The sequence below is a fragment of the Spermophilus citellus genome (assembly GCF_964194105.1).
Source record: "Spermophilus citellus genome assembly, chromosome: 9".
In the NCBI taxonomy this organism is placed as follows: domain Eukaryota; kingdom Metazoa; phylum Chordata; class Mammalia; order Rodentia; family Sciuridae; genus Spermophilus; species Spermophilus citellus.
The window spans coordinates 110505008-110519689 of record NC_138191.1 but is presented as its reverse complement, the minus strand read 5'-3'; the positions used below and the strand labels follow the sequence as shown (position 1 = coordinate 110519689).

The following is a 14682-nucleotide window of genomic DNA, read 5'->3' as shown; positions in this document are numbered from 1 at the left end:
TCCATGAAGAGATTTCCATAGGAGACCCTTGACATTAGCAAGGGATTTTTTTTTTCAAAGACCTTTAGCCTGATTCACTATATATTACATAGTATCTCCCAGAATTACATTGTAAATTATAGTCAGAAAAAATTTGGTTCTATTTCAGTCTCTAAATGCTCTGAAAGCATAGAAGTAAAGTTACTTATAAAAATTTATTGTTAGAGGAGCATTAGTCATATTTAATTCTTGGCACCTAAATTCCCAAAGAAGAAAAAAGAAACTCAGCCAGTGTGTCTCTCTTCATCTTGTAATAAGGCTTCAGCTTTTTCTTGAAGAGCAGTTTCCATTGGCTGACGCCCACTAGAGCAACTCCCCAAAGCACTTCTGTCTGTGACACACTCACACAGAGTGGCTGTATTGATATCGAGACCCTAGATATCACTGAACTTGATATCCCGCTCCACTTTACTCAAAACTTCTATTGGTGGCAAAAATGATGATGATGATGATGATGTCACTTTCCCAGGTCTCTTCACTTTCTCTTCATTTCTCCTACTGTCACTATCAAGTGACTTATTTTATGAGTTTTTTCTACTCCCCAGACAAGAAAAAAGATTTCAATCACTGCAGTTACATAAAATGCATAACACACACAGGCTATAACCAGTAGAGAAGAATGAAGTTGCGTGAGCTATCCAGGCACAGTAAATGGTTGCCCTGGGCAAAGCAAATCATTCAGCTCAATCATTCACAGTGGGCCTTCGAGGGCAGCTAATAAAACGCCCAGACTGTATGTGTTCAGTCTGCAAATGTCAAGGACTTTCAGTCTTTATTTATTTATTTCTCACTTACTTGTTTTTGGGGTACTGGGAATTGAACCCAGGGCCTCACACGTGGTAGACAAACCCTGTACCACTGAGCTACATGCCCAGCCCTTTTAGGGGTGGTGGTGGGGAGATAGGGTCTCACTAAGTTACTGAGGCTGGCCTCAAACTTGCCATCGTTCTGCCTCAGTCTCCCAGGTAGCTGGGATGACAGGCGTGTGCCCACCTGCCCAGCTCAGTCTATTCTTTTGATAACACTTAGATCATGGTTGTGTGGTCAGTTTTCTTGGGAAATTTCTCATCTTATCTTGGTGGGCAGCAAGGACCACATCCCACTACAGAAGCTAAAATGCCTAAAACTCACATTTCCAGGTCCCTAGGCAGCAAGAGCTCTGGTTGGTGACCTCAGCTTAACCAGTCAGTCACATTTGCTTAGGAGGGTCGAGGATGCAGCTGGGAATGGGGAAAATCTTTTCAGTGGTTACAACAATGGCCGCAGCATCTGGTGTCCAAACACCTTGCCATTGGGGTCGGTGTGGCATCTAGCGTCCAGCACCACTGGACTGCAACAAGGGAGCAGCAGCACTGAGCATGCAGAGGCTCTGCGCTGTCTCTGAGGGGACTGGGGTGGAATGCTCGCTGCCTTGTCGCCCTTTCTTTCTGCTCATGTCCCAAGCCATCTTCCATCTCCAGGAGTCTTTAACCCACCCAAATGTGCTTTCAATTAAATTCATTTTCTGATTTTTATCAGTCAGGATCAGTTTCAGTCCCTTGTGACCAGGAACCTAACTGATTTAGCTGAATGGTCAGAACATTCTTCTAAACTCCATCTGGAGTTTTTTTTTTCTTTTTAATTTTTTATTTGTTTTAATTAGTTTTACCTGACAGTAGAATGCATTTATGCACTTTGATATATCATAAATAGATGGGATATAATTTCTTATTTTTCTGAGTGTACATGTTGTAGAATCATATTGATCATGCAGTCACACATGTGCATAAAGTAATAATGTCTGTTTCATTCTACAGTCTTTCCTATCCCCACATCCCCTCCCCTCCCCTCACTTCACTTCCCTTTACCTAATCTCAGGTAACACTATTCTTCTCTTGTGCCCCTCCCCTTATCATGAATTAGCATCTGCATATTAGAGAAAACATTTGCCCTTTGGTTTTTGGGGATTGGCTTATTTCACTTAGTATGATATTCTCCAACTCAATCCATCTACTGGCAATTGTCGTAATTTTGTTCTTCTTTATGCTGAGTAATATTCTATTGAATATAAATGTACCACAGTTTCTTTATCCATTCATCTATTGAAGGACACCTAGTTTGGTTCCATAGTTTAGCTATTGTAAATTGAGCTGCTATAAACATTGACATGGCTGCATTACTGTAGTATGCTGATTTTAAGTCCTTTGGGTAGAAACAGAGCTGGGTGAAATGGTGGTCCCATTTCAAGTTTTCTAAGGAATCTCCATACTGCTATCCATAGTGGTTGTACCAATTTGCAGGCCCACCAGCAATGTATGAGTGTGCCTTTTCCCTGATATCCTCACCAACATTTACTGTTGCCTGTATTCTTGATGATTGACATTTGTTTCATCTTGTAATACGGTTTCAGGAGTGAGATGAAATCTTAGAGTAGTTTTGATTTGCATTTCTCTAATTGCTAGAGATGTTGAGCACTTTTTCATATATTTGTTGATCAATTGTATTTCTTCTTCTGTGAGGTGTCTGTTCAGTTCCTTAGCCCATTTATTGATTGGGTTATTTGGGGTTTTTTGGTGTTAAGTTTTTTCAGTTCTTTATATATCCTAGAGATTAATGCTTTATCAGAGGTGCATGTGGTAAAGATTTTCTCCCAATTTGTAGGCTCTCTCCTCACATTATTGATTGTTTCCTTTGCTGAAAAGCAGCTTTTCTATTGGAATCCATCCCATTTATTGATTCTTGATTTTACTTCTTGTACTTTAGAAGTCTTGTTAAGGAAATCAGATCCTAGGCTGACGTGATAAAGATTTGGTCCTACTTTTTCTTCTATTAGGTGCAGGGTCTCTTTTCTAGTGCCTAAATCTTTGATCTACTTTGAGTTGATTTTTGTGCAGGGTGAAAGATAGAGGTTTAGTTTCATTTTGCTACATATGGATTTCCAGTTTTGCCAGCACCATTTGTTGAATAGGCTATCTTTTCTCCAAGGAATGTCTTTGGCACCTTTGTCTAATATATCATAACCGTATTTATGTGGGTTTGTCTCTGTGTCCTCTATTCTGTACCTTTGGTCTACAAGTCTATTTTGGTGCCAATCCCATGCCATTTTTGTTGCTATGACTGTAGTATAGTTTAAGGTCTGGTATTGCGATGCCTCCTGCTTCACTTTTCTTGCTGAGGATTGCTTTAGCTATTCTGGGTCTCTTATTTTTTCAAATAAATTTCATGATTGCCTTTTTATTTCTATGAAGAATGTCATTAGGATTTTAATAGGAATTGCATTAAATCTATATAACACTTTTGGTAGTGTGGCCATTTTGACAATATTAATTCTGCCTATCCAGGAGCATGGGAGATCTTTCCATTTTCTGGGTTTTTCTTCAATTTCTTTCTTTAGTTTTCTGTAGTTTTTATTGTAGAAGTCTTTCACCTCCTTTGTTAGATTGATTCCCAGGTATTTTATTTTTTTAAGGCTATTGTGAATGGGGTAATTTTCCTAATTTCTCTTTCAGTGGATTCATTGCTGATGTATAGGAATGCGTTTGATTTTTTGGGTGTTGATTTTATATCCTGCTCCTTTGCTGAATTCATTTATTAGTTTTAGAAGTTTTCTGGTGGAATTTTTCAGATCTTCTCCATATAAAATCATGTCATCAGCAAATAGTGATAGTTTGAGTTCTTCTTTACCTATTTGTATCCCTTTAATTTCTTTCTTCTATCTAATTGCTCTGGCTAGAGTTTCAAGGATGATATTGAATAGAAGTGGTGAAAGAGGACATCATTGTCTTGTTCCAGTTTTCAGGGGGAATGCTTTCAATTGTTCTCCATTTAGAATGATACTGGCCTTGGGTTAAGCATATTTATTTTTTTTTTAAAGAGAGAGTGACAGAGGGAGAGAGGGAGAGAGAGAGAATTTTTTTAATATTTATTTTTTAGTTCTCGGCGGACACAACATCTTTGTTGGTATGTGGTGCTGAGGATCGAACCCGGGCCGCACGCATGCCAGGCGAGCGCGCTACCGCTTGAGCCACATCCCCAGCCCCAGTTAAGCATATTTAGCTTGGAGTCTTTTCTTACAAATGAAATTCATTTATCTGTGTTTAGGAGACATAGTATAAGTTGCACAGATTCAGGAAAGTTGTGATCTGATCTAGGTTCTGCCACTTCTTGTGACCAGGGACAAGTTCCTTCTGTCTCTGAGTCACAGGTGTCTTACCTGCACAGTGAATAGTCTTCACTAGACTAGTAGTTCCTCAAGATACTGACTAGGCTTTACAATCCCCTGTAGCACTTGTTTTCATGCAGATTCCCAGGACCTACTGCCAAAGAGTTATTGAATAGATTTAGTAGATCTCTGACAAGTATACCAGATGAAGTGGAGGCAGCAGCCCCTTTAAGAACCAGACTGAGCTGGTCATGATGGTACATGCCTGTAATCCCAGTGGCTCAGGAGGCTGAGGCAGGAAGATCTCAAGTTGGAGACCAGACTCAGCAACTTAGCAAGGTCTGAAGCAACTTAGCAAGACTGTCTCAAAATAAAAAATAAAAAGGGTCTAGGGTGTGGCTCAGTGAGTTCAATCCTTGGTACCAAAAAAAATAATAATAAAGAACCAGAATAAGGGTCTCCAAGTCTACTCCAGCTCACATACTATACTCATGCTATCATGGAGGGCAGAGACCTGTTCCCTGCTATATTCTTTGTACCCAGCACCATTCCTGGCACATAGTAGGTGTTCAAAAAAATATCTGTGGGCTGGGATGTAGCTCAATGGTAGAGCCCTTGCTTAGTATTTATGAGGCCCTGGGTTTACTCCCTAGCACCAAAAAAATTAAAAACTAAAAATAACTTCGTATTTCAATAAAGGGCATAGGAAACTCTGCACTACCTTTGCAAATTTTCTATAAATCTAAAATTACCCTTCTCCCCCAAAAAAAGTTTATTTAAAAGAATGCTAGTGGAAAGGAGGAGGGAAAGAGGTACGGAGAGAAAAAAGGAAAGGAAGAAGGAACTACATCCACACCACATGGACTAGATCTTGTGTCACTTTCTGTAGCAAAGCGCCTTTTCCTCTGGATTCGCATGGCCCACCGCCATCCTGCCCTCTCTGAGTCCTCAGAGGAGACCAGTGGAGCCACTGTGTTGTGATGACTGCCCCTGAGGAACAGCACAGCTTGTGTGGCACCGTGAACGCCTACCGTCTACTCCCGGTGTCCGCATGTCACTAGGCCTCAGTTTCCCCGGCTGTAACAGAGCTCACCTCTACCCTGAGCGTCTCACGGAATTGTAAGAATCAAGTGGCCTGATGACCACGGTAGTGAGCACTGTGTGCCAGCTTCCACACTACGCACCCTGTGAGCTTCCTCTTCATCATAGTTCACAGCCACCTTGGGAGGCAGGGTAGTAACATCCCCATCTTATAAGGAAACTCAGGCTCCAGAGGCCCTACAGCAAGCAAGGGGAGGGTGCCAGGAGAGCCCGTGCTTCTAACTCCACAGCCCTGAGTGTTCTGCTGTGCATTTTGATTATTTCCATCCCATCCCTCTCCCTCCATCCTCATATTCTCTTCATAGTCTGGCTGCACAGACAGACCCAGACCAAACCCAGGGAATTCTCAAAGGAAAACTGTTGAAGAACTGGCAGGTCACTGGGGCTGGGAATCCCCCAACCCCCACTTCTACCACAGGGATCTGGATGGAGTCAAGTGCCCAGGACAGGAAAAGGATCTGCCTCTCTGAGAACCAGAAAGACTAAGTCAGGCTCACCTTACCTCCTTCACCTGGCCCAGAAGGGCACTGGCAAGGCCAATACCCTTAGGACAACTCCTCTTTGGTGGAAGACACTCATGGTCAGTAGTTTGTGCTGTTTCCTAGCTGCATTGAAACGAGTAGGTTTAAAATATCTGGATTGTTGTTCTAAACAGCTGGCTCCACCCATTCATTGGTACCAGGCGGGCCCCTTCCCGGGCTGAGTCCAGCCTTGATGTGGCCCGGGAGCCCAGAAGGCAAGCAGCTGGCTGGCTGGGCGTGCCCAGTTGCTGCCTGGTGGGGAGGCTTTTGGTGGCATTGCTAGGCAACCTGGGTAACTGGAGAGGCCACAGATTGGGCTTTGGGGCTACAGAGATTAACAGCCTCCCTCATCATACAGCAAACCATCATTATGCCCAGTTCCAGGAGTCCAGCAATCACTCTGTGGTCACAGCCTGAAATGATGCTTTTTTAGCTACATAAATTCAGAAACTGGCTTTTCAATATTATGGGCTTGTGGTTGTGGTTGTTTGCCTTTTGCTCCATCTCTGAAGGCACATTTGGAATAAATAGGGGAAAAGATTTAAAAACAAAAAAATGCTTCACAAACCCAGGTTTTCAACAGTTTTTCTGAGGCAAAGCACACATACCCTCCCCAGTGAGGGCAACTAAGGTAGGGCCACTCTGCTTCCTGAGGTCTCACCAGAGCTCATCATGGTTTAAAGGCTTCTTCCTTGGACCCCCACAGCTCTGGCTGCAGTTCAGGGTGGAGGGACCAGAGCCTTGATCACACACAGAATAGCGTCTTTGTGTCCTTCCCATTAGACCATCATAACACCTCACCCTTTCCAGTCTAAGAACCACTTTCTCCTATTTATTTTGGTGGCTCCTCCCATCTGCATTATCTATGAAGGCGAAATCATTGTTATTTCCACTTTACAGATGAACAACTAAGGCAAAAACAGGCACCCAGGATTACTTATCTCGTGACAGTGCAGCAGGAGAACAAATCCACTCATCCAGGAGAGGCCAGATCCTAGGCCTCTCCACTATATGGTCTGCCTCCTCACAGAACTGTTTCATATGTTACAGAGATTTATGTACCCCCATTATAATGTTAATAATAGTAATAATAACACACATTGCTGTAGGAGACATAGGGAAATCCCTCCTGCATCTTATACTATCCTCAACCCATCATCATCCTTATTGATTGAGCTTTAGAAGCTTCCTCATGTACACTAAGAAATACAGTCTGGAAGAATCCCCCCAAATGGACACACTACGTGAGCCAAAAGACCTAACACACCAGCACACAGGGCTGATGGGATCCTGACTCTGAGACATTTCCTCCCTAATTCAAGCAGTTGGCTGTTTGAGAGCATCATGATACTACACCAATCTCTCAAGTAATGAGATAAAAATCATTGCTTTTTTATTAGAAATTTGTAGGTGTTTTCTTCCAAAAAGACTTTTTCTACCTCAATGAAATGTTTCTTAAACATTTCAGTGATCTATTGATAATAACCTGTAAAGGTAAAATTTCTAAGCTGATTCCAAGCTGCAAAAGCTTGAGTTAAAGTGTAAAAGACTGAGCATTGTAAAGCTTCTAGATTACAAGGCCTGGGCTAAAAAGTAAAAGACAATTGTTACAATTGTAAAAGTCTATTGTTACAACTCCTCTGCTACCCCCAGAACCTGTAATCTCTGTAAATTGTTAGGACAATGCGGGAACTGCCCAGTAAATATCTCCATTGATTCCCTGGTTGTTTAATAGCTAAGGGCTCCAGGTAGCATGGCACGTAAGCATCTAGGCCCCAGAACCAATCAGTTTAAATGTGTACCCCACTTAGAAGTGACCAATCACCCCTGCCCAAACTGTTCCCGCCAATGAATGTGCTAATCACGTCTCAGAGTTGTTGTTCAATTTTCCCGCGCCTCATGATGATTTGTTCTGATGTATGCAAAGCCCACCGCCCTCTCCAAAAAGTGTACTTAAGCTCTGCTTGATCTCTGCTCTGGGCTCTGGGCTGCTCTCCCTTCTTGAGTGAGCACGGAGCCCCAGCGCGCTGGAACGGATCCCTAATAAATCCCCCTTGCCATTGCATGAAGCTAGTCTCGTGTGGTCTCTTTCTCCGATGCTTCGCTGTACCCTTACAAACCAATCATCCCAGTTTGCACAGGACTGTAAGTTTCTTGGGATGTGAAACTTTCAGAGCTAAAATCAGGTCAGACCTGGGCAAACCAAGGGTGTTTGATCACCCTGTCCCAGATCAATCAGCTCAGAATCATCCAAGGAGGTTAGGCAAAGATACTTGGTTTTATACCTAAAGCTATTGTTCTTAACCCTGGCCTCATATCAGAATCTTCTGATGAGCCTATTTGTCTGGACTCATTCCAGATCAATGGAATCAGAGTCTCTTAGGCTGGGACATGTACATTGGGATTTTTTTTTTTTTAATTGGCACTGGGGTTTGATCCCAGGGGCACTCTACCACTGAGCTACATCCCCAGATTTTTTTTATTATTTTCAGATAGGATCTTGCTAAGTAGCTGGCCTCAAATTTGTGATCCTCTTGCCTCAGCTTCTGGATTTACTGGGATTATAAGCGTGTACCACTAAACCTGGGTCTGGGAAATTTTTTTTAATGAGCATCAAAGAATAAAATCCTAACCTTGGGATTAAGATTCAGAGATTCTGGGCTTGGGTCATGCTGGGAATCTGTAGGCATTTTTAACAGGTTTCCCAGGTAGTCTTTTGCACACCATGTTTTGATAACCACTGAATGCTTATGTGGACATTCATTGGACACACTTTCTCTGAATGCCTTATATGTGTTGGGCTCTGGAAACACATAGGGAAAAAACAAAACAAAACAACAACAACAACAAAAAAAAACCTTTTCATTTCTCCAGGCTCCCGAATTCAGTAGGGAATAAAGACCTATAAATTGTTCCAACACAATGTGCTATGATTTAGACTAAAAAATGGGTCAGCCCCAACTGAGTGGTTACAGTACTCAGTTTCCATAAGCCTAGCATGGTAGACTAAAAATGGAGCCTATTATTTGCGATTCCTCCCTCTGAAAGATCAGGTTTGTTTCCACTTTCCTTCAATCTAGGCCAACTCTATGACTGGTTTTGGCCAATACTACATAGCAGAAAGAGTGAGTCCAAGGCCACACCCTAAGAGATGTGGCTCCTCTTGGAAAGCTCCTTCCTTGAAGCCTGACATCACAAAAGAAGGTTGGCTACCCTGAAGCCACCGTGCTATGAGGAAGCCCAAGCTACCCATGCGGAAAACAGCAAAAGACAAAATAACATGGTAATTTTTTCAATCACTAAATCTTGGAGTGGTTTATTATACAGCAACAGCTACCAACGTCCCTCATCTGAGCCAGAGACGGAATGACATTTCATACCATTCTGCCTTTCATTAATCTTGACCATCTTTGGATCCCTCCAGGGATCAGACTGCAGATATCTTACCTGAAATAGCTTCCCAAATCAGTCTCTACCTCCATTTCCACTCCTACTTACCCTCCCCCCCCCAAAAAAAAAAAAAAAAAACCATAAATCAGAGTATATTAATTCTCCTTTAAAACCTTCAATAAGGGCTGGGCCCCCATGGTGCTCACCTATGATCCCATCTGCTTGGAAGACTGAGACAGGAGGGTTGCAAGTTCAAGGCCAGCTGGTCTTCAAATAAAATAAAAAGGGCTGGAGGTGTAGCTCAGTGGTAAACCACTTGCCTAGCACATACAAGACCCTGGGTTCTATACCTAGAACTGCCAAAAATAAAAAATAAAAATTTAAAAAAGCCTTCCAGGGGCTGGGGATGTGGCTCAAGCGGTAGCGCGCTCACCTGGTGTGCGTGCGGCCCGGGTTCGATCCTCAGCACCACATACAAAAACAAAGATGTTGTGTCCGCCGAGAACTAAAAAATAAATATTAAAAATTCTCTCTCTCTCTCTCTCTCACTCTCACTCTCTCTCCTCTCTCACTCTCTCTTTAAAAAATTAAAAAAATAAAAAAGCCTTCCATGGTTACCCACTGTCTTCAGGATAAATACTGGTAAGGTCCCAGTTTGACCTCAGCTCCTGCCTTCTTTATGGAGTTCAGCTTCTACCTCTCTCTCCCAACAGCTCTGAGTTGCAGCCACAGGGATTCTTTCGGTTCCTAGAACACTTCAAACTCTTGCCTCAGGGTCTTTGCACTTGCCATTCATTTGGTGTAGCTTTTTCTACTCCCTCCTCCTCACTCTAGCATGCACGCGCGCGCACGCGCACACACACACACACACACACACACACACACACACACACACCCTTCTTCATAACAAGTAGTGCCTCCCTAGGAAGTCTCCCCCAGCCACGCCTTCTCCCACCCTCACATCCTCCAGCACATTCTCCTGCTTATTTGTACCCAGCATTTATCATATCTAAAAATATCTGGTATATTTATTGTCTGACTCTTTACTGGCTCCAGAAAAGACAGAAATGTTTGTTTTTCTATTTCATCTGTACTCCAGCCTAGCACAGAATGGGGCTAAGTAGTTTGCTGAATTATCCATCAAATGAAAAAGAAGGAAGAAAAGAGGAAATATGGAGTATGGGGGGTTGGGACTGTGGCTCAGTGGTAGAGCACTTGCCTAGCGTGTGTGAGGCACTGGGTTTGAACCTCAGCATCACATAAATAAATAAAATAAAGGTATTGTGTACATCTACAGCTAAAAAATGTATTTAAAATTAAAAGAAAAAAGAAAGGAATATGGAGTATGGAAAGAACACTGACATTGTAGGAGCCAAGAAAACTTGGTTCCTGCTGTAACTCTGCCCCTGCCTTCCTGTGAGGAAGCCACTTGACCTCACCTCATCAGGAACCTTATCCTCACTAAGTTACATGGCCAGAGCTGTCTACATGTGCTGCGCTTTGGAAGTTTTTTTAACATATTTTTGTTTATGAGTCCCCATAAGTATTTTGAAAATGTTATGTCCCTTCTTTAAACTGGGTAGCTAACCCAGGGCCTCATGCATGTTAAACAAGAGCTCTACCTCTGAGCAACACCACCAGCCCCTGTCACACGTTTTTAAGTTAATATCTAAAATTACTTTTCGCAAGCTAAAATGGGTTCCAAGACCAAGTTCTCTGGCATAGTCTTTGTTAGAGACATGCTTTAAATATATCTTCACCCAAACCTTGGAGCTACAGATTTAGCTTGTTCAGTTTACAGGAAATGTCTACCATATAATCCCGTTGGCAAAGCCACTCCTCACTGTCAAACCAACCAGCCAAATTAGATGGATTTTTTTCTATCTGTAAGAAAATACACTGCATTTTTTAAAAAGTTTTATAAATGTGTTCATTTGCATTCCCATGACAACAGGCTCATCACAACTCTAATTGTACAATACATAAAGAGCTAAATAACTTAAGGTTAATAGAAAGACATCACAGTTAACAGCCCCAATTCTAGAGGAGTTCAAAGTGCCTGAGTTCAAATCCTGATTTTATCACTTAATAGTTCTATGACCTCAAGCAACTCACCAAACCTCTCCATGCCTCAGGAAATTCATCTGTTTAAAAAAAAAAAAAAAAAAAAAAAAAAAAAGATCAAAGTATCTATAGACTTGGTTCCTTTTCTGTAAAATTCTTCAAACAGTGTCTAGCACATAAATAGCATCAAACAAGTATTTTAAAATAAAATAAATACTATGAGCTGAGCCTGGTGGCACAGCATGTAATCCCAATGACTCAGGAGGCTGGGGCAGGAGGATCACAATTCCAAGGGCAGTTTTGGCAACTTAGTAAAACCCTATCTCCAAATAAAATAACAAGGGCTAGGAATGTAGCTCAATGATAGAGCACCCTTGGGTTCAATCACCAGTACTGCAAATTGAATTAAACTAAACTGAATAAATAAATACTATGAGTCTGTAGTGAGGCGTGACCCCTTACTATTTTATTTTACTTTTTTGCTTGCTCTCTCTCAGGAACAGAGCTTCTCCAATTGTCCTTTTGAACAATATGTCACAGAAAGATTAAAGATAGATAGAGGTGTACCTTTTTTTGAAAAGCCAAAGAAGAGAAACAATGAGAGCAAAATTGAAAGGAGAATTGAAAGGAATCTAGAGAAGAAGAAACATTTAAGAAGCAATACCTGTGGAGGCTGAGGATCTGGAAACTGGCTCCTTCAAAGCCATCAGTTGCAGGATGACTGGCCTATTCCACACACCCTCCCCAGGCACATGCAGAGCTAGGTGGAATTCCTGGCCACCCATCTACAACTCTCTTACATAAGAAAGCACATGCAAGTTAGCAAGAAGAACGTCTTTGAATCTGCTCCAAGTTATACAAATGTAAATTATTCATAAATTTCAGCGCTTTTATTAGAAGGAACAGTTAGGAGTGATCCAGTGTACAACTAAAGACAAAATGTTAATTGACCAGGACATGGGACAACTCAAGAGACTGTTCATGAGCAAACCATCACAAGGTCCTAAAAAGAAAATCTTATTTCCTCATTAAGGAGAGGACCCCACTAGCCAGAAAACCTCTGTCATCACCTAGACCCTGAGCATTGGTCACACTTTTGAAATGCAAATCAGGGCCTGTGGTATAAAGTCCAAGTTCATTAACAAGGTTCACAAAGGCTTCCTGACCTGAGACCTATTTTTCCACTTTCAGTTCTTGCCATTCCCTGCAATACACCCTATATTCCAGCCTACTGAGCCCTGAGCAGTTCCAGCTCCCACTTTCCACTAAGCCTCTTCATAAGCTTCTCCCTCTGTTAGAACATCTTCCCTTCCCAGTTTGTTCTCCTAGAGAAGTCTGAGTACCCCTCTGACCTTTACACCTCCTCTGCAAAGCCTTAGTGGGCATCTATCTCATACCTGGTGCTGTGCTAGGCCCGGCAGAAAGAAAGCAGGCATGGTAGAATTAAATGCCCCTCTTAGGCCCCTCAGCAGCCTCTGCTCATGTCTAAAGTATATTCTTTGTATTATAACTGTCACGAGATGTGAACATCCCGAAACAGGACTTTTGTCTTACTTATCTTTGAATCCCTATTATCCCAGTCAATGGAATCCATCAATAAATATCTGTCAGCTTCATTTATTCACAAAAGATTCGCCCAACAGTTTTACCCTAGAGACATACAAGGTGCTGGTAACATAACTGTGAATCAACAGACATGAACTTACCCTCTTGGAACCTTGCAGTCTCATGGGATGAACAGGGCACTTGATTGAATGAATGAGTGGATGAATTAATGAATCAGAGAGTGTGCTCCTCCCCACCAGGCTGAGGCAGCCCAAAGCTGCAGATGCACAGGAAGTGAAAAGACTAGTGTCTTAAGTAGTTGAGGGATCATGATGGCCTCACTTTCAGCCTTTCTAATACCAAGAAACTTAAGACAGGAAAGAATCAGGCAAAGAGCATGGAATTTAGAGTCTAATCTACAAGACTGAATTCTAGATCCATTACTTATTAGCCATGTGACTTTAGGTAAATAAATTCCTTAACCAGTGTTACTCCATTTCTTCATCTGAAAAATGGGGATAACATCATAACAGGTTTATGATTTTGTGAGATAATGTATTTCAAAGCCTTTGCCCTGCAGCCAGGCAGAGTTGGTTTTAAAGATTTAATGTGCAAATTCAGACACACAGGAAGGTCTGGACCCAGCGCTGGCTCAGTGTTTTTACCTCCAACCAGCTGCCAGTGCTTTCCCTCTTCAGTCCCATATCCATACCTTCTGGCCTCCCTCTTCCTCCACCTGCTCCCTGCACTGCCCAGTTCTGTGTTTATAAGTCCACCTAGGTGCTTTCAAGGCCAGGGGTTGTCGCAGGTATCTGTACAAGCCTAAGCCAAGGGAGGTGCCAATGAGGGGTGTGGCAGGAAGGGGTTCAAAGAAGAAGGAAAGAGCAGATGTTTATCCAGGCTCCATGATATGCCCAGCCTTAGTACTTGGCATGTTTTGTTTCTTGTCATCTTTGTAAAAATACCATTTTACAGACAAGGAAACTGAGGTCCAGGAAGTAAGTGGGAGTTGTGGGATACCGCAAGTCTCCCTGTGACTCCAAAATAATTTTCTACCCTGCCACACTGCCTGCCAGCTTGTAGATGATCTTTAAATGTTTATGGATAAATTTCAGTTTTCTTAATCCCAGGAGAAGCAGACATAGTGCTTCCCAGTCCCTGGAGAATCCAAGTACACACTCACAGAGGAGGAAGAAACAAATGAATAATAATAAATGAATGAGGTAGTGAAATCCCTCAGATGCTCAGACCCGGAAGGAGGAAACAAATAAGCCCGGGAGCTGCCTTGCTGGAAGCAGCACAGCAGACCCTGTGGTCGCCAGTGCCCAGGTGGGAGCAGAGGTCTGCCAGTAGGAAGGCTGGGAATCTGCTCAGTTGAAGGTAGAAAAAAATGGAGTTATAACTGGGGATGGTGCTCAGCAGTAGACCCTTTACCTAGCATGCTTGAGGCCTTAGATTCAATCCCCAACACTCCTCCCCAAAATTGGGGGTTCAGGGATGCTGGGAAGAACTGATGGAAGGAGAGAAAGCCAGCGATTGAATAGGACAAGGAAGGGGCATTACATTACCTGGACATCTCCCCCATCCTCATGTCCCTGGAGGAAACAGTCCCTGACTCCTGGTCCAACTGCTGCCAACTTTTAAAACGAAAGTTGCAGGACCCCAAGCGGCCACTCCAGGCGGCTCCGGAAGGGTGGTTAGGAGGGAGCACCCACGCCAGACTTGGACTATAGAGCCCAGGGGTTTCCTGCGCCGCCTCCAGTGGACACCCGGACTCCCTCACCGCCCCAGCGGGGACCTTACCTCGGGTGGCCCGAGGTAGGGGCGTCTCAGGCAGCACAGTCCGGTCACCGAGTTTGAGACGACCCGGGCTACCGGGGC

At 42.9% G+C, this 14682-nt stretch overlaps 1 protein-coding gene across 1 annotated transcript in view; it reads right to left on the bottom strand.

Annotated features, from left to right (window-relative positions):
• Positions 1 to 14682, bottom strand: part of RHBDL2 (rhomboid like 2) — a 52805-nt gene extending 38123 nt beyond the window's left edge. Inside the window, exon 1 of the mRNA XM_081308642.1 lies at positions 14370 to 14682. The gene's annotated coding sequence lies outside the window, so the exon portion shown is untranslated. The remainder of the gene's footprint in view (positions 1 to 14369) is intronic.